Genomic DNA, 25,113 nt, shown 5'->3' on the forward strand with positions numbered 1-25,113 from the left:
GCTGCAGCCTGTCCTACATCTGGTTTCACGAACATTCCCTGATCTTGTGCAGCTGTACAACCACAATGGTCGCACGCCGCCGTCATCACTGAATACCATCAAGTGTAATTAATTTCCCGTTTACCGTTATCGGTTTCCGGATAATTGTTATTAAATGTGTTCTGTTCTCGTTCGCGTCTCGCACCATCACCACGACCAAACTCCTCAGGTGGCGCCAGACGATTTTATTCAGCTAAAAGGCGGACGGACGGTGAGTGGGTGTGGGGATGGTGATTTTTTTTTAGTGAAGTGTCACTCCCACGGGCTTTGTTTGAACCCGTGTGAAGGGGGCTCCAAGAATGGGATTACAATTGATGGAAACCCTCGTATGGAGACATTCAACCCATCTCCATCAATCTCTATCGTACCAAGGAATACCTCTGTCACTATCAGACGTCAGGAGGTCTTATCACAAGGCTGTTAAGCCTTAGGGGTGGTCTCGACCATTCGTACATGAATTGTCCAAAGTATGTGCTCATGGCTGGGAGGGCATTGTATTGTTATTGTGTAACTACGGAGACAGGCGGAGTTCAGTTTTTACACAAGACACGACACGACACACAATCTTGTTATCTGTTTATCACGTCTCCGCAAACAGGAAAGTATTCGAGGGTGAAATGGAGAAAAGGAAATAAAGTGAGCAAATTTTATGGTTTGTCACTGGGGGGGAAAGAAACAGGAAGATATTCCCTGAAATCGGACTGATGTAAAACAAAACAATTTTCTTTTTGCCGGAAATAGCCCAACGTTATCATCCTTGTAACAATACGAGTGTAGCACAGAAGATGTGGAGTCATTGAGGTGGTAAAGAAGAGAATCAAGAACGGTATCAGAATGATGGAGGGATCATAAAAAAGTGCTCAACATTCATTTTTTTATAATAGGGTGATTTTCAAGAATGTTGGACGACTCTGGTCCACAGAATATCATTAAAGTTCCTCTGGGCAAACGAAGAGTATGTCCAAGGATGTCGACAACGAAGGAAAATAAAAATCCAACATGACGGGGCGCCGAGAAATTGTGAGGGAGTGACGATAGTACGAATTAAAGATATTTGAAACATTATGGGGAAAACACAAGTGTATAGCATGGGGAACACTAAGAGAGAGGATAAGAGTGGAAAAAGGAAAATATTGTTGGTTGGTCGTTTGCGGGTGCATGCATGCGTTTGTGTGTGTGTGTGTGTGTGTGTGTGTGTGTGTGTGTGTGTGTGTGTGTGTGTGTACGCGCGCGTGCGCGTCTGCATCTATGTGTGTACCCAGGATGTGGAATGGGTGAGAGAGAAAAATGTCTTTTCTTAGAAAGGTCACACGAGAAAGCTCAGGGATCTGGAGGGAGGAAGGAAGGTGGTGTAGGTCGGGGGAATAAACCAAATGCCAAAGTGGGCCTAAAGGTTAGTGGTGGTTGAGTGCCGTTCATGGTGGTGGTTGTGGAAGTTGTGGTTGTGGCAGTGAGTGTAGTGGCGATTGTGGCAGTGGAACTGAATGTGGTTATAGCGAAGGTAAGAGCGATGATGGTGATGATGATGGTGGCTGTGGAAATGGGAATGGTAGTATCAATAAAGATAATGATAGTAGTAATGGTGATTATGGCTGCGATAGCCGAGGCGGTGGTGGTGGCCGTGGCTGAGGTGGTGTCGGTGATAGTGGTGGCAGCGGTGGATCAAAATGAGGTTTAATTCCTTATGTTTGAAGATACAGCGACTTCACTTTCTCTCAAGTCATCAAACAAATCTATTCCCTAGCGCGAGTGTTTTATGCCCGTTGAAGGGTTGATGGTAGTGAGAGAAGGGGGACGGGGGAGGAAGAAAAAGGAAGAAAGGAAAAGAGAAAGAGAGTGTGGGGGTGAGAAACCAAGAATGAGATCAAACGTGAGACCAGAGTGAGAGTAACAGAAAGAAAGAAAAAGCGCGAGAGAAAAAGAGAGATTAAGAATGAGGGCAAGAGTAAGAGAGTAAGAGAGTGAGATCCTGTGAGAAGGAAAGAAAGCTTGAAAGAGCGAAAGAGAAGAGCGGTAATTTGAAAAAGATACGGACAATGACAAACGTATAGAGAGGGAATGAATGAATGAGAGCCATATGCATTGCGTTAGACAGGAAGACTAGATGTTATCATAAACAAAAACAAACACCAGGTTAAGCAATATTGAAAAAACAATGGATCAGTTGGAAGATAACGGAAGAATGACTCCGAACTCTTCAAGGTGAAGAAAACGTTAAAGTATCAAAACCTTCCACTGTTGAAAACGACTTGGTGATTGTTATTCTGGGCTTACCCGGCTGGCTTGTTCAACTGAATGAAACCTCACAGCAGTCAAACGCTTATGCAAATGAAAATAGAAGAAATGAAAAGATAAAGACATGTAGGAGGAAAGGTGAAAATTAATATAAAAAAACGGAGGTAAAGGTGATGGGAAATAGGAAAAGGGGAGGAAAAACGTTGTGCAAAGAATGAAAGTCAACAGTCAAGTTGCTGAAAGAGGGCAAGGCGACGGAAATGGGTGGCTTATCAGGCAATATGGCGAGCAAGGCTTGGGGACTACATACAATAAACGAGTATATATATATATATATATATATATAAATATATATATATATATAAATACATATATATATATATATATATATATATATATATATATATATATATATATATCACACGCACACACACACACATGTACGTGTATGGTTGTAGGAAAGAGATGAAGTAAAAAGAAATACAAGAAATCAAGAGAAAACGGACCGAACAAGGAAAGAGAGCTGGAGTGGAGGACTGTATGGAAGAGGATGTGGAAGGTGTGGAGGAGGGAGTGAAGGAAGAGTGGGTTGGCTGTTGGGGTTTAAGGCGGTGCAACCGCAGAGGGTTATTGCCACGAAGAGGAAAGGAAGCAGGGGACGAGGGAGGGAGGGAGGGGAGGAGACAAGAGAGGGAGGAAGAGTGGGAGGAATGAAACGAGGAACGAGCGAAGGAGAGGTAGCTGGGATAAGAGAAAGGGAAGGCAGGAAGAAACCATTGTGCACATTGATACACTCAGTGCTCTGTCCGCCGGATGATACTGTGCTTTGCTGCAATGCCAGATTCGTCTGTTAGAAAGTGAAAAGGATGGCAAGGTCTCGAGAAACCACAATAATCCGGTGAGAAGATGATGACGTCACTGGCTGCATTGCTACGTCATGTCGCTTTAGTTGAGTTCGTGAAGATCATTTTGGAACGCACTATGGCTTTTTTTTTTGTAAGCGTATGTGTGTGTATACATATATATATATATATACATACACACACACACACAATATTCATAAGTAACGAAGAGTGTGCACACTATCAACTTATCTTTCTAAGCTCTTTTTTTTTTCCCTCAAAGAACTTACTTCGGCTAATGCAAGACGGCTTGTTCAGCTCAGAATCTCTTCTATGTTTTCTTGTGCCCGATATGGCAATACATTTCTTGATTAAACTCAGCTCAGGATGCTACATGATAAATATCTATTGATCAATGACTGTACTGACGACGATTTACCTAATGACAATCACTGCATTTCATTACACGAAAGGTTTCGTTTGAGAAAGTCCTTTGAAAACTAACTCAATAGCTCATATCTGAGACTCCTTGGCCATCTTAGTTTAACATCATAGCTCAACTAGTTTCAAATGAATAATAATAATAGATCGTTCGCTCGTTTGCGATTGGGGCCGTCATTCAGTATGCTGACGGAGCACTCGTATATCGCGTGAAAACGAGACTGGTTTCGTCTCGAGAATCGAAAAAGGAAGATTAGAAAAAAAAAAAAAAAGTGAAAATGTCCAACACTTGCTTGCCGGGAAATGATTGACCCTGACCCCAAGAGCGATCAATCCATCTCAATCCAGAGTCTCGGCCCCTTTGGCGCCAAAGAGAACCCCCCCCCCCGGCTCGGCGGTATCCGGCCACGGCCACCAAGTCAGACTCGTAAATCGTGGCAGAAAAGAAACTTTCCATTGCTGCCTGTGTTGTGTGAGTGTAGGGCAGTGAATGACGACATGCTCTCTGTCTCTGCCGGGAAATACAAAAGCGCAAAATGCAAATGAGACAACCGAGGAGACGCGAAGGATATTCTATTTACGTGTCATTAAAGTATTGACGATACAATTACCGTCAATGAATATTTATGTAATGAAATAATGAATACAGGCCCAAATACTTGTGCTAATGTCAGTAAATGTTGCTCTCGTTAGATTTCAAAATCACACCTGAAGTAAGGCAATCAAATTAATAGGAAGGCATTTACTAAGAGCATTACCATGGTAGTGTGTGTGTGCGTACCTACGTGAATACGTGTATTTGCCTGCTTGCGTGGGTGCGTGTACGTGCGTGCTTGTGTGTGTGTGTGTGTGTGTGTGTGTGTGTGTGTGTGTGTGTGTGTGTGTGTGTGTGTGTGTGTGTGTGTGTGTGTGTGTGTGTGTGTGTGTGTGTGTGTGTGTGTGTGTGTGTGTTAGTGTGTGGGTGCGTGTACGTGCGTGCTTGTGTGTGTGAGTGTGTGTGTGTGTGTGTGTGTGTGTGTGTGTTAGTGTGTGTGTGTGTGTGTGTTAGTGTGTGTGTGTGTGTGTTAGTGTGTGTGTGTGTGTGTGTGTGTGTGTGTGTGTGTGTGTGTGTGTGTGTGTGTGTGTGTGTGTGTGTGTGTGTGTGTGTGTGTGTGCAAGCGAGCGCGTAATGGAATACTCCATTTCTTGCATCAGAACTTGTATTTACTCCAATTGTAGAAACCAACAATGCTCCGTTCGACCTAGAGACAACTACGCAACGACGGCAAGCAACGTTGCGAAAGCAGGAGAGGGAAGATCACGCAAAGGGATCCACCTTTTCGTGCTAAATAAAGTCTCTAAACCGCTTTAGGATATCGATTCAGGACCGGCGCCACCAAGGCAAGGACGGACGCACACCTTCGCGCGCGCCACAAACATTGCAAGTTCGTATACGCGCTCCTATAACGTAAGCAGTTAAACAAGCATACGTAAGCACACACACGCACGCACACACGCACGTACGCGCACATTTAACCTTTTCACTGTTATCCACGCGCTGGTATGGAGTAAACGCTAAAATACATACATACGTGCGCGTACACACACCACACTTACACACACACACACACACACACACGTGCGCACACAAACACACACATACACACACACACACACGCATACGCACAAATTCAACCATTTCACTGCTATTTACGCCTTACACGACAACTTCGCTCTCCCTGATGTGACTCACGTACGACAAAGAAATACAAACTACTATATGGCGTTGTGTTCTGGATACATTTCCTCTCTAATGTATCCCTATTTCATATATAGATATATTTTTTGCGTGTATTCGGGATTCTTTCCCTCTCCTCCTCCTCCCAACAGATATTCCCATTGGGACTCAAGTAGGGCAGGAAATGTGTGCCGCGAAGCCAAGAATACAAATCAGGGAGACGGAACCCAAGAATACAAATAAGGTCGCTGCCGCTGTGACACCATCCCCATTTCGACTCTGTCCCTCATTTCCGAAGATTCGGTGTCAGTTCCCAGAAGCTTAGTGCGACGACTTCTGGACCTCGCTGTACGAATACACTGGGCGATGGTGACGTCTCCGGCCGCAGTTAAGAGCTTCCCAACGTAAGTACAGCATTTTGGAAAAGGAAGAGGTGTGTGTGTGTGTGTGTGTGTGTGTGTGTGTGTGTGTGTGTGTGTGTGTGTGTGTGTGTGCGCACGCGCGTGTTTGTATATGCGCGTATATGTGTATATATATACATATATATATATATATATACATATATATATGCTTGTGTGTGTGTGTGCGCGCGCGCGCGTTTGTATATGCGCGTATGTGTATGTATATATATATATATATATATATATATATATTGTCTGTGTGTGTTTGTGTATTGGGTGTATGTATATGCATGTGTATGTATATGTATGTGTATGCGTATCTATGTGTAGGTAGGTATGGGTATGTGATGGTATGTGTGTACATACATGTACTTGTGTGCTTGCACGCACGTGCTTGCGCCTGTGGATTCGCTCATCCCGATTTTGGTGGTGGATGAGGTCGAACAGGCCTCATTATCGAAAAACCTGGTCCGCTATCTGCGCAGCTTCGAATATCATTTCCCTCCAGACTTGAGACATTCTTCAAGATAATGGCAGGCGCCAGATCGATGGAGCAATCTAGACGCAGAAGAACGGCAGCACGTTCGCGACCCTTGACCCGGCGGAGGCATGAACGTCTGCAAGAACGTCTTCAACAAGGTCTGCAAGAACGTCTAAAAAAATGTCTTCGAGCGCTAGAATAGATCGAAGGCGAATTTTTTTGTCCATTCTGTATGAATATACAAAACAAACCACGCCCATAACTTCTTTTTTGGTCCTCTGATTGGACGACACGTGTTGCGAGTGATCGTCGATTGGTCAAATCATGTAAGATTGTACGTTCTGGCCAGTCAGGATTATTTCTATATCAATTATAGAACTACATTGTGAAACAATATAGATTGGTATACGAGCTCCCAATGCCTGAATTAGGGTTCTCTCTCTATGGAAATTCTAAGTATCTGTCTTTCAATGGTTCTTAACCGAGAGTAAAAGGATGGAAATGATTGAATATTATCATCAGATTCTGGGAATATGACTAAAGAATTGTAGTATGTTTTCATTATTGTAGCACTCAAGAGTCCATAGTGATTAGCACTGCAGGGGATATTCATTATCATAAAAATCTGTCAATCACTTAAGCTGATTATTAACAATAAAACCATTGATATATCACTTTAGACAAATGTTATGTTGTCGTCAATTTATTAAACTGACAAAATACAAGAAAATAGAGGTAATACAATTGGAGGGAATCTTGTGCCGGGAAATGCCGTGTTATGGCAGTCACCTTTGTCCTATGTGCTCTGATAGCCAAAACTATTGACAACCAGTCATGATACCGATTATGATAATACTTTGATGATGATCATACTGGTGGAGGAAAGTAAATACCAAGTACACTGTTTTTATTCATCTTCTACGTAACTGCTAGTCTATTTACCTTTTCTTTATTCATCTTCCTAACATCCATTTTTAATATAACAGCAATACCAATAACAATAATACCGTTCATACCATTATTATACCACTTATTTTCATTTCATGTAGTTATCACGAAATCCCGAGACTTACGATATTGAAAGTTATAAGTGGTTTCCGATAGAATGCTCGCAGGACAGTTCGCGTTAGAATTGCAAATTCTCGAGCAAAGTTTGGGGAAAGCAACAAATTTGACGCAACCCTCAAGGAATGCCTCATCTCCCCCCCCCACCCCCTCAGACACACTCCCTAATCCACCACCCAAAACCATCCCCCAACACCATACCTCCTCATCATCCCCAACGTCCATACCCTTCTCCCCCACTCCGCCTTCATACCGTGGCCCACAAGAGCGTAAAACGAGAAACCCAAGGGCACAAAATGAGAAAACCAATACTGAAACCCGAGGAGAAACGATCAGAGAAAACAAATGAGAGGGCAAACGAGACCTGCCCAAATTTGGTACCAATGAAGGGTGGAATTGTCTTGGTACGTAGATTATAATTACACAATGTTTTCAGTTTACACCAGAACAATATTTTGATCTTATAACGTTTTAACAACGATACGCCCGAGTTCCTTGTCAGCGGGAAGGTATCGGATCTAACAGCTGACAAAAGGAATTTTGTGATAACTGTTGTCAGATTAACGCCTGGATGCATTTTTATATCATCTGTTTTATCTTTATATATATATATATATATATATATATATATATATATATATATATATATATATAGATAAAATGTGCATGCTTGTGTGTGTGTGTGTGTGTGTGTGTGTGTGTGTGTGTGTGTGTGTGTGTGTGTGTGTGTGTGTGTGCGTGTGTGTGTGTGTGTGTGTGTGTGTGTGTGTGTGTGTGTGTGTGTGTGTGTGTGTGCGCGCGCGTGTGTGTATGTGTGTGTGTGTGTAGGGGTCACTGACTCGAGAACAGACACAAGGCAAGGCAAGAAAAGTAAACGTCATGCAGGGTTTGACAAATTGAAAAATAAAAAAGTTAATTAAAATTAAGTGACAAAATTTCTTCAAGGAACTGGCACAATGGGCATATCTCAATTACGAGGAAACGAGATGTTGAATAAAGACAAACACAAATATACTAAAGTTTGGAACAATAGGGAAACATTCAGGAAATTAAGATTCATCCAAGGAATAATGGAAATATTAAACTTTGGCTTTTGAAGACGTGGAATCTTCCGGCATGTTGATAAATAGAGCAAAATTTGACTTAACAACGATTTACGACTGCAATAAGTGATGGGGGAAACAAGAGAGAAAGAAACCATCTGCGACGGCCTCGATTTTGATCAAAACGAGTTGTGTTAATAAGAAAAAAATGAAATTATAACGCAACAACTGAATATGAATGCTTGTTTAAAGAGAGAAAGAGAGAGGGAATGAGAAAAACAAAAAGAGAAGCAAAGAGACAAAGACAGAACCAGACAGAGAGAGACATAAAAAGAGAGGGAGGAGAGAGAGAGAGAGAGAGAGAGAGAGAGAGAGAGAGAGAGAGAGAGAGAGAGAGAGAGAGAGAGAGAGAGAGAGAGAGAGAGAGAGAGAGAGGGAGAGAGAGAGAGAGAGAGAGAGGGGGGGGAGGGAGGAAGAGGGAGGTAAGGAGATGGGAAGAGGAGAGGGAGAGAGAAGAGGGAGAGAGAAGAGGGAGAGAGAGAGGAGAGGGAGAGAGGAAGGGGGAGAGGAGAGGGGGAGAGGAGAGGGAGGGGAAGAGAGAAGAGATAGATGGAGAGGAGAGAGAAAGAGGGAGCGCACGTAGAAAAATGGATAAGGAGGAAAGGCAAGGAAACACGCTGGTATGGCAACAGCGGCGGCAGCAGCAGCAGCAGTATGGAAGTTGACTAAGACGCGATGACGTTTTACCCGTGAGTATGCGTGACAATGGATCCAAACAATGACGGGCGTCGGAGAGGGAAACCAGAGGGTAATAGAGGCGGTGAAAAAGAACGAAAGAACGAAAGAAAACCCAGGCTCGGAAATGAAGAAGAGCGAGACACCGAGAAGATAAAAAGTATGTCAACAGTGGAAACTTAAAAACAAAATTAGAATATCTGTAATGGAAGGCAAAGATGTATCAAACACAAAAAAGAATGGTCGTGAAAGGGAACGAGGTGGAAGCAGGAGTAGGAGCAGCAGATGCGACACACAATTCGCGAGCGTCTTGGTCAACTGGCGACAATGAAATACGAGCTGTCTGTGACACGTGGGGAGCCAGCAGCTGCTTGCAGCTCATTCAGTATTCGGTGCTGCAATGGCAACGTGTAGAGTTAAAAAATTATATATACATAAAATATATAATGTGTGTGTGTGTGTGTGTGTGTATTCACCTTGGTCTTTGGATCACGTGTTGGACTCGTGATCGACAGCTATTTCCCTCCCGGAAGAGAGCTCAGAGCTCGTATGACCGATCTATGGGTAATGCTATGACCTTTCACACACGCACACCCAACTCCCCGCCCACGAGAGTCAGAGTAACGACCCGAAGCGCAGCGATACCGAAATAATTTCGGCCCTAGCAGGATTTGAACTGGGAACTGCGAGCACCACCGCAGTCCAGTACTCTACCAACCACGCCACCGAGTCGTGTGTGTGTGTGTGTGTGTGTGTGTGTGTGTGTGTGTGTGTGTGTGTGTGTGCGCGCGTGTGATTAAGGGCACAAATTATTTAATAAACAGCAATATACTGGGTATAGGATACACTTAATAATCTAAATCAAAAGCACTAATCATACCCTAATAGTACACACATTTTTTCATTTTATACCTTCCACGTGTGCACTCTCATCTTGTGCATTTAATCTGGCTGTCGCCTAATGATTTAAATCAACCGATTGCAGGCGTCCAACTCGTTGGTGGGTCGATACATAACACCAATTAATCTATTCGAGAAAAAAAATCTATTCTGCCACCAAAAGCCTTTCCTCGCCTTAGGGAAAGGCAAATTATTCAGCTGTTCGACTCTCGCACATTCAGTTGGGAAAAGACTGCCTCTGAGGCCACGCCCCTTTCCTCATCATAGCTCCACCCCTTATTCATTACACAGCTGTAAAGATGAACTTAACTTGTTGAAAATTCTAATTTGTACAGTAACGTTTATTTTTTACAATTCATAATACACACTTTCGTTTGGGTAGCATCGATTCCTCCCAATCAGAATATAGTTATTATTCGTGTGGGTGAAGCCTAACTGTCCGTGTAACATGCTGTTAGCTAAATATATGAATGTAGATATAACAGACCAGAAGAAAATTGTTAAAATAAATTACCAACAAAATTGCGTGATTTTATGTTTGCCCAAAGTACTGACTACATCATAGGGTTTATGGCAGTCGTGTAGTCTTACCCGTCATAAAGAAATAACAGTAAATACGAAGCCCGTAAGTCACCGCTCCGGAGACGACAGAGAGAAGACGGCGAAGATCCAAGTGCGACCCGGCAAACCTCAACTTGCAAACTTGCGCATAACTGCACTAACCAGCAGCTGTGCTGCGCAAATGGACAATAATGTATGCATATGCATATCTTCACATCTATTATCTAGTCTGTTTGTAAGACAAGAAGAGGAGCTGTTAGGCCTCGTACTATGTTTGCATACGAGTTCATGTATTCATATACTGTATCACACATTATGTTCTCGTATGTCAGAATACAGTTGAACGTAATGGCTGCACAAGGTGAGGATCTCATACTAGGGTGACCTCATCCTTCACCAAAAACATCACTCTGATCCTATAAACCTGGGTAGCCTGGGCGAATAGCAGTTATCAGTACCTGTATGTACGTATACACGCGTGCGTATATCGACATGTATCCATGTATGCATGCATATACCAGGAGAATAGTGAGTGATAAAGTCCGGGGTTAGGCTCCTGGATTGACTTGTAAAACAATTAGAATCCAAATTGCTTGCATTGTTCTTCGAGTGTCCTTCGTTTTAACTACTTGGTTCCGCACGACACCCAACCCATCCTCTCGTTTGAATACATGTCATTCTCCTTAAAATATACACACACACATACAAGAACACCCACCCACACACACAGAAAGAGAGTGAGAGAGAGAGACAAAGAGAGTGTGTGTGTGTGTGTGTGTGTGTGTGTGTGTGTGAGAGAGAGAGAGAGAGAGAGAGAGAGAGAGAGAGAGAGAGAGAGAGAGAGAGAGAGAGAGAGAGGGAGAGAATGAAGAGGAGCGAAGGGGGGGGGAAAGGGCAGAGATCAATTTCATACGAATTAGAAGACCTATCAGGACTACCTCATCATGAGCAGGTGCAGGACCTCTCTTGTTTGGTCCGATAAGTCACCATTTGCTAATTTTCTTCTTCAATGAAACTCATCTTTTATTAATTCTCCGTTTCCTCATTCACCAGTGACTCGAGTTCAACCCCGGAATGGACACAGAAATCGATACTGGTTGCAAAGTTTCCTACACATGCATGTTAGCAACTTGTCTGTCTCACCTGGTGTCTTCTTCAGACAACAAACACACAAAAAAGACAACCTAACATCTTAGTATTACATCCACAATCTCGCTTTACACCGAAGCCACGTGTGTGGCGGAAGAAAATACCCTAATGGACTACAGGCCTCCTACTTGGGTCCCCCTCCGTGGTACAGATTGTCCAATTTACATCGTTAAAAGCCCCAATAAGCTGACTCGTTAACTTGGACCCGGACGATCCACACGCGTTGGCTGCGTTCCAAGTCTTCTGGTTGGACCTGACAACAGATAATTCCGAAGAAAGGCACATGCAAAGAAGTGTCCTGAATTACCATTTACTAACGTAATGACCGTAAGGTTCGGAAGTTTCCGGAGTTTAGTTTTCTAAGACTACACTCTAAAATGCAGTCCAACAGTTGTAAAATGACACCGAACTTATGCTGGGCACTCCTCAAATAAGCCCGGAAATTTTGTTTTCACAAAATCTATTGCACCGCGAATATTAAGTCTACATACAACTTGGCTTCAGCAGAAATGTAATGACTGGTCTGTGATGGTCATGTCAGAAATATTGCTTGAGCCAAAATGGCTAAATTCGGTTTTCAGTTCCAGCGAGTCAAAAGAATGAAAATAACCCTTTAGTGTCCCAAATCGGCCCATTTATCGATTTTGTTTTCCCAAACGCCAGGCGATTTTAATCAATTTACAGAAATATCATGCCAGTGGAATATTACTAAAATATATCAAACACACACACACACACACGTACTATATATATATATATATATATATATATATATACTCGTACATATACACACATTCACATGCACTAACATATATACACACATATACATACAGTACACACACACACATATACACAGACATACACACACACACACACACACACACACGTACATACATGTTTACATACCTATATACACACATAAACCTGTGGATATACTCGTATATCGACACCGACTATCCCCCAAAGAGTGTACTAACCATAGGAATTTTCTCTTCTTGATGCCTGTGGCGGCGCAGGAGCAACAGCAGGAGCAGGAGCACCCCCACCCCACCCCACCCAGCCGCCTTTCCAAAGGCCGGACCTTAATTAGTATTTCCCCGGCGTGGAATTGCCTTGTCGATCCTCTAGGAACAAACGAACGAACGAGTTGCAGGCGAGGGGGGAGGAGGAGGAGGAGGAACAGGAAAAGGAGAAGAAGGTGATGGTGGAGGTGGAGGTGGAGGAGGAGGAGGAAGAGGAGAAGGAGGAAGAGCAGGAGGAGGAAGGAGGAGAGGGGACGGCAGCTACAGCCAACTACTGACTGTCACGCTGAGGCACAGTTTATCTAATAATACTAAAGTCCAATAATATTATTTTTATCTTTAATATTACGTACATTAGGTTTCTGTGCACATATAAACACGCTCTTCAGGTGTTTTACTTGAAAGAAATAATTAGTTATATGTATGTATGTCTGTATATGTATATACTGTATATGTATTATATATATATATATATATATATATATAATATATATATATATATATATATATATTTCAAGCAGAGGCAAGGATGTGCTTGCATATCAATGTAGGTGTAGGTGTATCTATGTGAACGCTTGTTTACCTAATTTTGTGTCCGTGTGCATATGTGAGTGTGATTTAATTATATTTTGGATCAGGTGCTGGACACGTGATCGACAATTATTACCTCCCGACTGGGAACTTATGATTTTTTAAAAATCGATTTATACACAATGATTCGATCTCACACACACACGAACGCGCGTGCGCGCACATACACACACGCACAAACTGGACGAAATGATAGTGTGTAAAATTATACACGAATTTAAAAGCAAACTAGACACTGCGAGATACAAAGACGGGATACACGAGCCTAGCTTTCCTTCCCGTAAGATACAACTAGGTAAATTCTCTCTCTCACACACACACACACACACACACACACACACACACACGTACACACACACACATGATACCATTAAGCCGATCAGAGTACATAACGACCGGTATAACAAGAACCCAATACCGACATTTGTGAACTTAATCAACAATAAGAAATAACAGTGTTGTATTACACACCTATTACTCAGATTACTGTTTTTTGTCTACTTTTTTGAATGCTTGTATCAACATCTTTTCACTGTCATAGTTGTATATTGTTATAATCTTGTAGGATGTATATTTTCAGCAGTAGTGCTGCTATACCCAATAAACCGTTGATTATTATTATTATTATTATTATCATATTATATTATTATTATTATTATTATCATTATGCCTTTTTTGGCTACCTCCCGTGTAAGGGGGAAAAAGCCTTTGGTATATGTATTATTATTACTATAATTATTACACACACACACACACACACACACACACACACACACACACACACACACACACACACATACACACACACACACACACACACACACACACACACACACAGTACCAGTAAATCTTCAAGCCCAAAACGGGGTTCGATCTCAATTTTGTGTCATCATGACCCATCGTCGCTAACAACTACACCAGTAAACCGTGTACGCGCGCGTATGAGAGATCATGCGGGTGTGAGCATGTGCGTACACGTGTATGCTTCAACGTGTGCTCTTTTCTGCGTGCGTGTACATGTATGCATGCCTGTAAAGGTACGTTTCCGTGCTTTTATATGCGTGCATATATGCATGCACGTGCGCGCGCATGTATGTGTATGCGGGTATGTGTGCACATGTGTGTGTGTGTACATGTTTGTATGTATATGTGTGTATATATGTATATATATATATATGTGTGTGTGTGTGTGTGTGTGTGTGTGTGTGTGTGTGTGTATGTGTGCGCGCGCGCGCGCGCCGTAGCGCGGGTCAGAACTTTTGCTCTTGACTGTACATCAGAAGCACAGTCAAACAGAAACCTACGAAGCAAAAATATTTGCATTCGCCATTCTGAACGTGTTGGTATTTGCTATTTACAAATTGAAAAACAGTATAGAATACATCATTACGCACACCTGGACTTATGGTGGTAAAACACTGCAAGCTGTACTGAGCTCTAGTTAAGCAATTAATTAGTAAAATGCATTTCCATAATGGATCACTTGTATGTAATCATACTTTTACTGTGCATAGTCTGCCTTCGTTTTCCAGATATATACAATTACACACCCACACACGCAAAAAATATACATCAAGTTATTCTATGCCATAAAATTAATATCATATTAAATTATGTGTACAGATACATGCAAATATATATGTATAGGTAGGTGAGTACACACGCGCGCGCACACACACACACACACACACAACACACTCACAAACATACAGCACACTCACAAACACACAACACACTCCATACAAATACACAACACATACATACGCACATACATACATACACACACATACGTATATATATATATATATATATTATTACGATTTGGAATGTTTATGCTTTCAAAGCATCAGAGGAAGAGGTCCAGGGGATCGTAACTGATTAACCCATTCCTCGTTGCCACACTCAGTAACAAAGATTAAAACAGTTTAGAGCTCCTGAGGTGACGCGAGTCTTCAAGTGAATCTAGGTCTCCGTATTTTTTTTTTTTTTTCCTTAAAGGAAACGACGACCAATCAGCATGATCTACGTCAGTTGAGCCGGCTTTGACTAGACAGGAGACGAGGGGGGGTGGATAAGGGAGAAGGAGGGGGTAACAAGGTAGTTTATTTGGGTAGCTCCATGGCGAGCACAAGTACTTTTACATGCACCAAATAACACAAGTAGTTAAAACAGCTCCTAATCACTAGGAGGGGTAGAGGAGGAGGAAGAGGAGGAAGAGGAAGAGGAAGAGGACGAGGAGGAGGAGGAGGAGGAGGAGGAAAGAGGAGGCCTGTGCGGTTTTCTTAGCCAATCCGGGGAGTAAGAATATATATACTGTATATATATACAAATATATATATATATGCATATATATACATATATACATATAAATATATATATATACATATATATACATATATACATACATATACATACATATACATATATATAAATATATATATATACATATATATATACATATATACATATACATATATATATATATACATATATTTATATATATATACATTATATATATATATAGACACACACATATATATATACACACACACACACACACATATATATATATATATATATATATATATATATATATATATATATATATCACTGTCCAGTAATGTCGTACACATTAGTGATTGCACTTAAAAACCCACTATTATTTGGATATAAGAAAAGAAGGAAATAACGAGTTTCCGTATATTTCGATCACTTGCTGTGATCCTCTTTAAGCGGATCGTATTCCGCGTGAAGAGGATCACAGCAAGTCATCGAAATATACGGAAACTCGTTATTTCCTTCTTTTCTTATATCCAAATAATAGTGGGTTTTTAAGTGCATATACATATATATATATATATTACATATATATATATATATATACATATATATATATATACTTATATGTATGGTTTTTGCCTACAAATCACATCAAGTATCACAAAAATAAACATGAACTTTCTTCAGAAAAAGCAGTTGGTGTCTGGTCCCGAATGTTCATCTTAGCTCTCCTGTCCAGCGGTTTCTTCACAGCTGCCTCTGGGCGAGACGTTTCCCGAAGTTTCTGCTGTTTTGCGCCCTCGAGAGTCTCAGACTCTTCCTCCTCTCCTCCTCTTCCGCCTCCTCCGCCGCCACCAACGCGTCCGCCTCTTCCCATAAGCCGCCGCAAGACGCCTCAGCTGGGCTTCCAAGTCTTGCTAGACTCCCCGATGCTGTGGTTTTGCCATCTGAACAGCTGGGAGACGCTGTTTCGGGATTCTCTTTAGTTGCTATTTGTGGGCCCGACCTTGGCCTTCTTTGGCGCTTGGACACCTTCCGTCTGGTCTGGTTTTGTGTTTCCTTGGTCGTGTGGCGCGTTGGTTCCAGTGTCTCTTCAGAGGAAGGGGGGGGGATGGGCGAGGAGAGTTGGAAGGAGGGGAGGGAGGAGGGGAGGGAGGAGGAGGCGAGGAAGGGGAGGTGGAGGGGGAGGGGTAGGAGGTGGAGGGGGATGGGTAGGAGGTGGAGGGGATGGGTAGGAGGTGGAGGGGATGGGGTAGGGAGGGGAGAGGAGGGGAGGAGTAGGGCGAGGGAGAAGAGGGAGGAGGAAGGGATGAAAAAGGGGATGAGGGAGGAAGAGAGGAAGTGGTTTGGAGAGAGGGAGAAGGAGTGTGAGAAAGGGAGAGGGAGGATAAGAAAGGGAGAGGGAAGACGAGAGAGGGAGAGAGAGGAGAACGTGAGAGGTATAGGTAGAGGTAGAAGTAGAGGGAGAAGTAGGAGAGGTAGAGAGAGAGGAAATTTCGAAATAGGTTGCTATCCAAACTTCCAAAAATTCAAGTGTAATTACCATGAATTTTAAATGAGCAGAAATTAAAGAAGGAGTGGCATCACAGACCGTCGCCCCTTTTCTGAGGTTCCTTCAAACAGAAAGGATTTGGTGAGAAGAGTAGTTGATATTTAACATGATCAGGGCACTGACCGCCCCTGTGCCACGCTAAAAATAGAATCTTGTCCTTTCTCTCTTTCTCCCCCCCCCCTCTCGCTTCAACAGACATACAGACACACACGCACGCGGGTACGAAGAGAGAGAGAGAGAGAGAGAGAGAGAGAGAGAGAGAGAGAGAGAGAGAGAGAGAGAGAGAGAGAGAGAGAGAGAGAGAGAGAGAGAGAGAGAGAGAGTGGGGGGGAGATAAAGCTGTATTAGCATATGAACAGGAGTTTCATAAACAAGTTTCCAGCGTCTACAAATGGAACAGACTAAACGAGCAGTCGTTTCCTGTTCTACGACTGTGTGCATCGCGTTTCTGGCGTTTACAAACAGTGCAGGTAAACAACCAAATGGCAGATTTCGGTACACATAGTTACATGTGCTCATATTCCTGCTGCCGCCAGGCAATTTTATTCATCTCAATGTAGCACGTCTGAGAGCAAAGGCATCAAACCCGTCCCAACTGACCCCTTCTCTACGTCACGACAGTGCCCTTCAGGATAGAAGCTCTAGTTAAATGTCAGCCTTCTATACAGTAAAGATGTGGCAACAGCGCTTTGGCCTCTGTTCACATAATTCACACAAATAAGATGAAAGAACTTCAACAAAATATATATAGTAGCTGAATGTAGCCAATTGGGTCTATGAAGCTTCATTTTTTTGTTTATGCATACAACTCTTAAAGCTGCATATCAATCGTGACAAATTTATCTGAAATAGAAATGTTTGTGTACCTCGTTCAGGTAACAACCTCGTCGACATGCAAACATTAACAGTATTACAAAACTAGATATCAAATCTAATTCCATGAAACCCGAGATAGAAAACGTATATATTTTCAGCAATATAGCTTAGAAAAATATTTCTACAAGGTTAAGAGTAATTATGAACAAAGTGCGGTCAAAAGCAGTCCAAGACTCAGAACTAGAAAAAGAACTCTAGAATGAGTCATCACAGCACACAAGGACGCACCAGAAACGTATGACATTTCCCTTTGTGGCACTGGCACTGGCAGTCTCCAGATAACCCTTCCCTCGGTGCCAACCTGGCCCTCATGATGCTTCCAAATACCAGGGAACAACATTCCTGAAGATATTGCCCGCAGCAGCCCGAGTCCACGCCGTACCCAGCCCGTATCTCGGATACACAGAATCTTACAGACATTCGTATCATCGACCGTGCTACGCCCATCTCGATCTTGTCCCTATCGCTTATCGCTATCTTGCACCTTTAAACCAGCTGCTGCCAGGTGGTCTTATTCAGCTGAAGTAAGGACCACTGTAGCGTTAGGGTTAGGAACCAGACTGTTGAGTTATGAGGACTACTGGGGACAAAATACTGTCACGTAAGACTCCAAGATGTAGTTGGAAATAACTAAGCAAACTACTTAGTCTTTGAATAATCCGAGCTTCCCGCAAGACGATTACATGTAATACATAATTACGTTTTAAAGATTCTATATAAGCCTAAGCAATATGATGTAATTGCAATAAACCCTCATCTTTAAGTATTGAGCTTTGTATCAATATTTGCTTTCTTATTCTGGATTCTGCTTCATGCTGGACCAAAAGGAAAACGGGCAATCCGTGCGGAGGGGACCAGTCGAATTCTTGGACCGAATCCGTCACTACTTGCCCAGGCGCTGTTGCTACATCATGGGAAACGGAACATAAAACAGAGAGGCGTGGCAACACTGTAGGCAGGTTCTGTTCCTTCAACATATGAAATATCTACGCCAGGAGACGTTTAGCTGCGTCTGATATTGTTATCTTCGTCCTACATGCTCGGACAGGTAGCATTCGTCGGTACCCTTTGGGGAATCGAACCTTGGCTTTCATGATTGCGAGGTGAGACTGATGACCAACATGTCCAATTTAACTCTTTCGCTGTGTCTCTTGAGCATTCCCCCCTTCCCTCAACGAGAAGTACGAGCAGGGAACAGAAACCAACATCATAATGTCGAAGGCCCCGCCCTTCGCTGGAACGTTCCTCTTCCTCCACAGACTCACAAAAACATTTAATTTCATTTTCTCCTTCCTCCCTCCCTCACCCCGTCTCTCTCTGCCTCGCTCCATCTCTCCCTCACTTTCCAAGCCTACATCTCTCACAGTTCCACTGTCTCTATTTGTCTCGTTTTACTTCTCTCTCAATCTACCATTCTCTGACTCGCTAATTCTTGCTACCTTACCCGCAACTTCTCTTCCTTCTTTCCTTTCTCCCTCCCTTCCACCTCCCCTCATCCTTCCCTCCCTTCCCCACATACAAACAAAAGCGCTCAACCGCATCGTGCTTCCGGTAGGTGCATTCACGTCACTCGGCCCATGGCGTGACGTCATCCGGTTCTGCGGATGCACCAGGTCCCCTTCCCCCACTCCCCCCACTTGACCCTTCATAACGGTTACACCCTCCATCGATTTAATTTTGTCTAAATTCCTTTGTCACGCGCAGGAGATGAGAACCATCCCACACTCCCACGCTTCAAATCCCAACATAATTCTGTCCTCCAACTTTCTCTCCACTTACTTTATACTCCTCGTTATGGTGACGCCCTTTCAGCTGAATAAAATCACCTGGCACCAAATAGAAATTGATGTGCGAAGTGCATTGCCATATACAATATACTAACCCTTCACCATCCATCCCTGACGATGACCGCCTGGCTATTCGAAACGTCACGACGCTCCTTCAGAGACAAAGGCGTGGGCGACTGCTGGCCCCCTTCCGTGACGCGAGTCGCTTTCCCATTTACTCAGTCTGTCGCCAAGATATTTCATTCATCTCTGCGCTGAGGCAAATAACTAAAGCGGGAGGTCTTCATTTTCGATCAGCTGGAAGGAGGCGATAACGCTTTCGTTTCATGTCGAATGCGAAGAATATCTGGGTTCCTCCTCTACTGAGGCGGTACCACGGAAATGGATCACTCCTAGGGGCACTAACACTACTGGGCAAAATACTATACTAGCAACGAAAAGAGGAGGAGGCTATTTCGCAACTGGAGGTCAAAAGTCTCGATTTTTTGTTGCAAGATAACTAAATGATACCTGCATTAGCGCTTAGAAAGCATACAAAACGTGTGAGAAAGTTAATTTTGTAATTTTGTCTGAGCCTTTACCTAAATATTACATATCTAAATAACAAACAGGAATCAACGATAGGCAGCTGCTAGTGCTGGTACTGCAAGATGAAAGTAGGGGAGAATAATCCATCTGACCCTTTAACTTCATCTGGTGATGCAGTCCCCAGGGGCCGGTGCCTGTTCTCTGGACCGACCCCGAGAAATTCATCAACCTTGATTATTTGCTCCCCACCTTTCCACACAAGGAGAGCTGACAACAAAAGGCTGCATCCCTCTTCCTCCCCTTCTTCCTCCTCTTCCCCTGGCTCTTCCCTCTCGTCCTGCTAACCACAGACACAGAAACAGTCCCACACTAATACAAGTTTAAGCTTTCTTTCCCGAGTATGTATGAAAGGTCGTGAGACACATTGCTAGACTGTGGGGTTGTAATTTTCCAGTTAGTGAAATTCGAGGCAGCATTTATGTTTTAAGAGTAAATTCAACATATGAAACTTAAAATAGCTACATAATCCTTCTTAGTTGGCCCCAAATTGCTTCTGGCAACATCTACGATGTCGGACCGTTTCTCGTTAAGAGCAGCGTATCTCATTTCTCTTTCCCCTTCTGGGTAACATAATACTAGTACGTTCCCCTAAATATGCATAAGAACCTCGTCATCCAATCTCTCCTCCAAAGGGGAAAATACATTGAGAGAGAACATGGTTTAAAAAGTTTTATTCTCTAAGCTCGCGATCACAAAAAATCGTCTCAACCTCAGTGACATTTCCGACGCGTCGTACGGTCTCCAAGCGACGATGTTTTTTTTCTTCTCTTGTTTCTTTTATGAATTCTTTAAGACGCAAGAAGATGTTTACTTTGTCTTATACAATTTTGATATGAAACTCGTTTACATTCGCCATTTGAGGTGTGCAAACACAACTTCACTTAATGAACAAGTGGTGTATGCTTCTGCACAATTAGACTCAGAAAAAAGAGGGTTTATATGCGAAACTCCCCAAAGGCAAAAGCATTTGGAATCTAACTGCATCGTACATTTGACCTTGATTGTACTCTTGACCTTAATACTATCGTGAAATTATCGGATTATCTCCATTCAATTTCATTAAGGAAACTAAGGAGTTTTCTCAAGTAAAAATAGGTTGTACACGTTATTCTATAGGATTCCTTGCTCACAAGACTCCATACTGGCGGAGCATTTTACTTAGAACCGTAAGCAGACACCAAGCTTTCATCAGGAGGCGTCTAGTAATAACAACTCTGAACACCTTTGCCCAGTGTACTTGAACATCAATAACAAGCCACCTAAGGCCCTCGATAAGACAGGAACTTGCTTGCTCAAGTGACAAGGTCTGACCTTTCACAGTGCTAAATACATCTTATCCAAGTTTACAATTTCTATTCTTCGTTTTTTGGGTGGGAGGGGCAGCAACGGTGGAGTATGAGGAACAATAGATAGTTGTGTTTATTGTAAAAAAAAAAAAAAAAAGAGGAACTGTGCCAGAAGATGAGCGGCTCAGACTCGTCGTTTTGTAGTTCTCGAGATTTTCCACATCGCTGATTCAAGAGACACCAACGGCAACCAGTAATCTCCAGCCCCGAAGACATTTAGCCCATTCGCTGTGTTTTAGGAACTCGATAGATTATTCTCGCTGTCGCCGGGTGATTTTATTTACCTGTGAAAACCCTTTAGAATTTTCCTGGGTATTGTTGAACAATCTAATTCAACTTAGGCTTGCAGACTTGGGAGAAAACAATATTTTGATTGAATTATCGAAATTCTATACTCCTAACATTTTTTTGCAGCTAACCATGTTATTATTTTCAGCTGTCTATGCTTGTGGCGATGGAGAGGTGCGAACTAAGAACAATGTGGGGTGGTCTCGATTGTGGGCAAATTCTGTCCAACGTTTTCCTTCAGCTGAATATGATCGTCTGATTTTTCCTTCAACAACATGAATACATGGCGTCGACGAAGAGCAGTTATCATCTTACTGTTCACACAATTCTACATTCACCGTTTATTTACTTGAATTTTTCTCCCGAAATAAATATAACTATAATAATAACGGTAACGATGATGATAATGTTAACAATAACAGTAACAACAATAGCTACGTTTAATATCACAATATGGATTCTATGACTACCATGCTCAGTCCATTATAATCTGGAGACCTGATGGAAGAATAGTTGTCACTCCTTGTACCAGTGAGTTCTTATTCCACGTGAGCTCGAATTTCTATTCGGCGCCTTCTCGAGTCTGCCAGTCTTCTCGTTCTACACGCCCTGGACTTCTTATTCCATGTACCCTCGAGCTTGGTTCAAATACGAAATTGTACCCCGAAGAGTTCTCTCTCCATGTGTATCCAAAAATTCTTATTCCATCTACCCTCGAGCTTGGTTCAAATACGAAATTGTACCCCGAAGAGTTCTCTCTCCATGTGTATCCAAAAATTCTTATTCCATCTACCCTCGAGCTTGGTTCAAATACGAAATTGTACCCCGAAGAGTCCTCTCTCCATGTATATCCATCCCCTAACCTTAGCTGTATCTGAAGCGAGTTTCTGGTCAAAGAAGGATTCCTGTGCCAGGTGTCCGCGAATCCAGGTGACGCGAATCCTCAAGTTCTCATTCCATGCGGCGCCAAGGACTATAGTGCCGCGTTCCAAGTGATGACGCAATCATGGGGATGGGGGGTGGGTGGGGGGGTGCAGCCCTGTACGAACGGGATGTGTTTACACGAGCGGAGGCGACGAGGAAGCCCACGGGAAGGGGAGGAGAGGAGAAGGTGGTGAGGGAGAGAAGGGGGAGGACATAGTACTGGGTCACCAAATGTTTCTGCCTTGGCTGACACGCGGCGGAACACACGGCGGACAAAAGAGTAATCAATGATACAAAAATAGTTACCTGATTCACCCGTGAACGAAGTCGCTTATGTTGGGTCCAACTCATTGTAACGATGGTTTAAGTGTGAAATGGTTTGGTTCTTAAAGTGAATTTAACAGATGCCGATCTAAAGTAACTAAATAATAATAACAATAATAATAATAATAATAAAACTCTTACGCAATGGCTGTCTCAATGTACAAGGTGGACTTAAAGGGATTCTTGCAAGTTAAATTGCAAATCAGCGGATCTTTCCACTTCATATACACTTGGAAGAAGTCGAAATGCACTAAGGCATCAAAATGACCTCTTGTGGTCTAAGAGCTTCTGAAAACCAGAAGCCCCTCTCCTGTGAAAAATTCAGTATTCACAAAACATCTTCCTTACGTCAAGTAACTCCCCATCTTGCTTGATCCTGCTACTTTGTTCCCTGACCCTCACTTCCCAATCCCATACGGACACCACAATAAGAGACAAAGGACCTTTCGAGGAGGGAAAAAAATGTTAGCTCCTGTCCTATACCCTTCTTTGCTCTTCCCTTTGATCTTTCTTCCTTCTCCTCATCTCCTTCCTCTTCCTTCTACTTCCTCCTCCTCCTCCTCTTTCTTCCTCCTCCTCCTCCTCTTTCTTCCTCCTCCTCCTCCTTCCTCCCCTCCTTCACCGCGCCTAGCCTAACAGGTGGTAAGCTCTGGAAGCGAGGTCCTTCACTCCTGGCACTGTAAGCCTTCGCCATGCTGGACGTGGCTGAGGAGTACCAACGTGAGGGAGGGGTTGACGTAGTACCTGGTACCGCTTCAGTGCCACGCGGACCACAAATGTCAACGTCCGAAGAGAAGGGTGGGGAGTGCAATGTGCGCAGGGTACTGGCACTAAAGGACTAGGAAGTTTCGGAAACGAAAATTGGTCTAATGACACTGTATGGGGAAAAAGAGGTTTGGGAAAAAAAAAGAGACTTCTTACCTTGGAGAGAGACTGGGGGAGGTTTCAGGAGCACATGGAATGCCGGATCCAACTTTGACGCGGTTACTAAGCACTTTTCGAAAACCGTAAAACCGGAGAAATAAACAAACAAACAAAAAAGGGGCAAAAACAAAAAAGAACACTGACACAATACACTGATTGACGTAGGTATATACAACTTCCACCAAGTATTCTGTATTGCAATCAGATACAAACACACCACAAGCAGCCTTTAGGCGCACTTTCTTCTTTAATCTCTTTTAAAAGAACACTGTCAATGCAGTCTGTTGCCGGTACGTGGGCAACCGTAAAGGGGCACTAATCTGTTTGAGATACACCGACTTATACACGAGACACCAAAATTGGTCCACTGAAGAGTGCGTGGAGAGGGTCGAGGGAGGAGGACCCCGAGGAAGAGCGAGTCTGGAGCGTAAACTGTGAGCGAACAGAGCGTACGTGTTGACTTCGCGCGGATTGCTAGTCGTTCTGGTTGTGTATTGATTCTCAGTGGTGGACGGGCGGCACGCGGTGGAGGCGAAGAGGTGGAATAGTTCCCGCTCTCGCCGCTAGAGGCGTTGTTACCTCCTCTCATGACCACGCAAACTCGGCTCCACTTCGGGGTGAATTTACGACCTAATTCGCCACCCTCCCCTACCCTAACTTCCTGAAAGAGGAGAAACCTGGGACCCTTCGGAAAGAGACGGGACTATGGGGTGACTTACCTATTCCACATAAAACCGGTTAACACGAAAACAAAATCTCACAGTGTCTGGCAACGCAAAGAGAGCGAAGGTGGCCAGCGCATGACACAGCTCAGCTGTTCGCCCCACCCCGCCCTCCCCTACCCCCACCCCGTGCTCCCCATCAACTAAATAATTATCCTAATAACAACTACTACCTTTCCCTGGTGCCTGTGGGTACGGTCTCTGTACAGAGCCCCGGCAGGTCGAACTTATGGGTGGGGTCCTTGCCCGGCCGGCAGAAGTCTCGACTTCGCTGTCGATC

The 25,113-nt window shown here is 43.2% G+C and overlaps 1 protein-coding gene across 2 annotated transcripts in view; it reads right to left on the reverse strand.

Moving 5' to 3' along the window:
- LOC143032368 (uncharacterized) overlaps positions 1 to 24,598 on the reverse strand; it is an 867,199-nt gene extending 842,601 nt beyond the window's left edge. For both annotated transcript variants that reach the window (XM_076197020.1, XM_076197011.1), the window contains exon 1: positions 24,109 to 24,598. The gene's annotated coding sequence lies outside the window, so the exon portion shown is untranslated. The remainder of the gene's footprint in view (positions 1 to 24,108) is intronic.
- Between the last annotated feature and the right edge of the window lie 515 nt (positions 24,599 to 25,113).

The sequence above is a fragment of the Oratosquilla oratoria genome, chromosome 13, assembly GCF_046742065.1.
Source record: "Oratosquilla oratoria isolate Oo_2021 chromosome 13, ASM4674206v1, whole genome shotgun sequence".
Lineage (NCBI taxonomy): Eukaryota > Metazoa > Arthropoda > Malacostraca > Stomatopoda > Squillidae > Oratosquilla > Oratosquilla oratoria.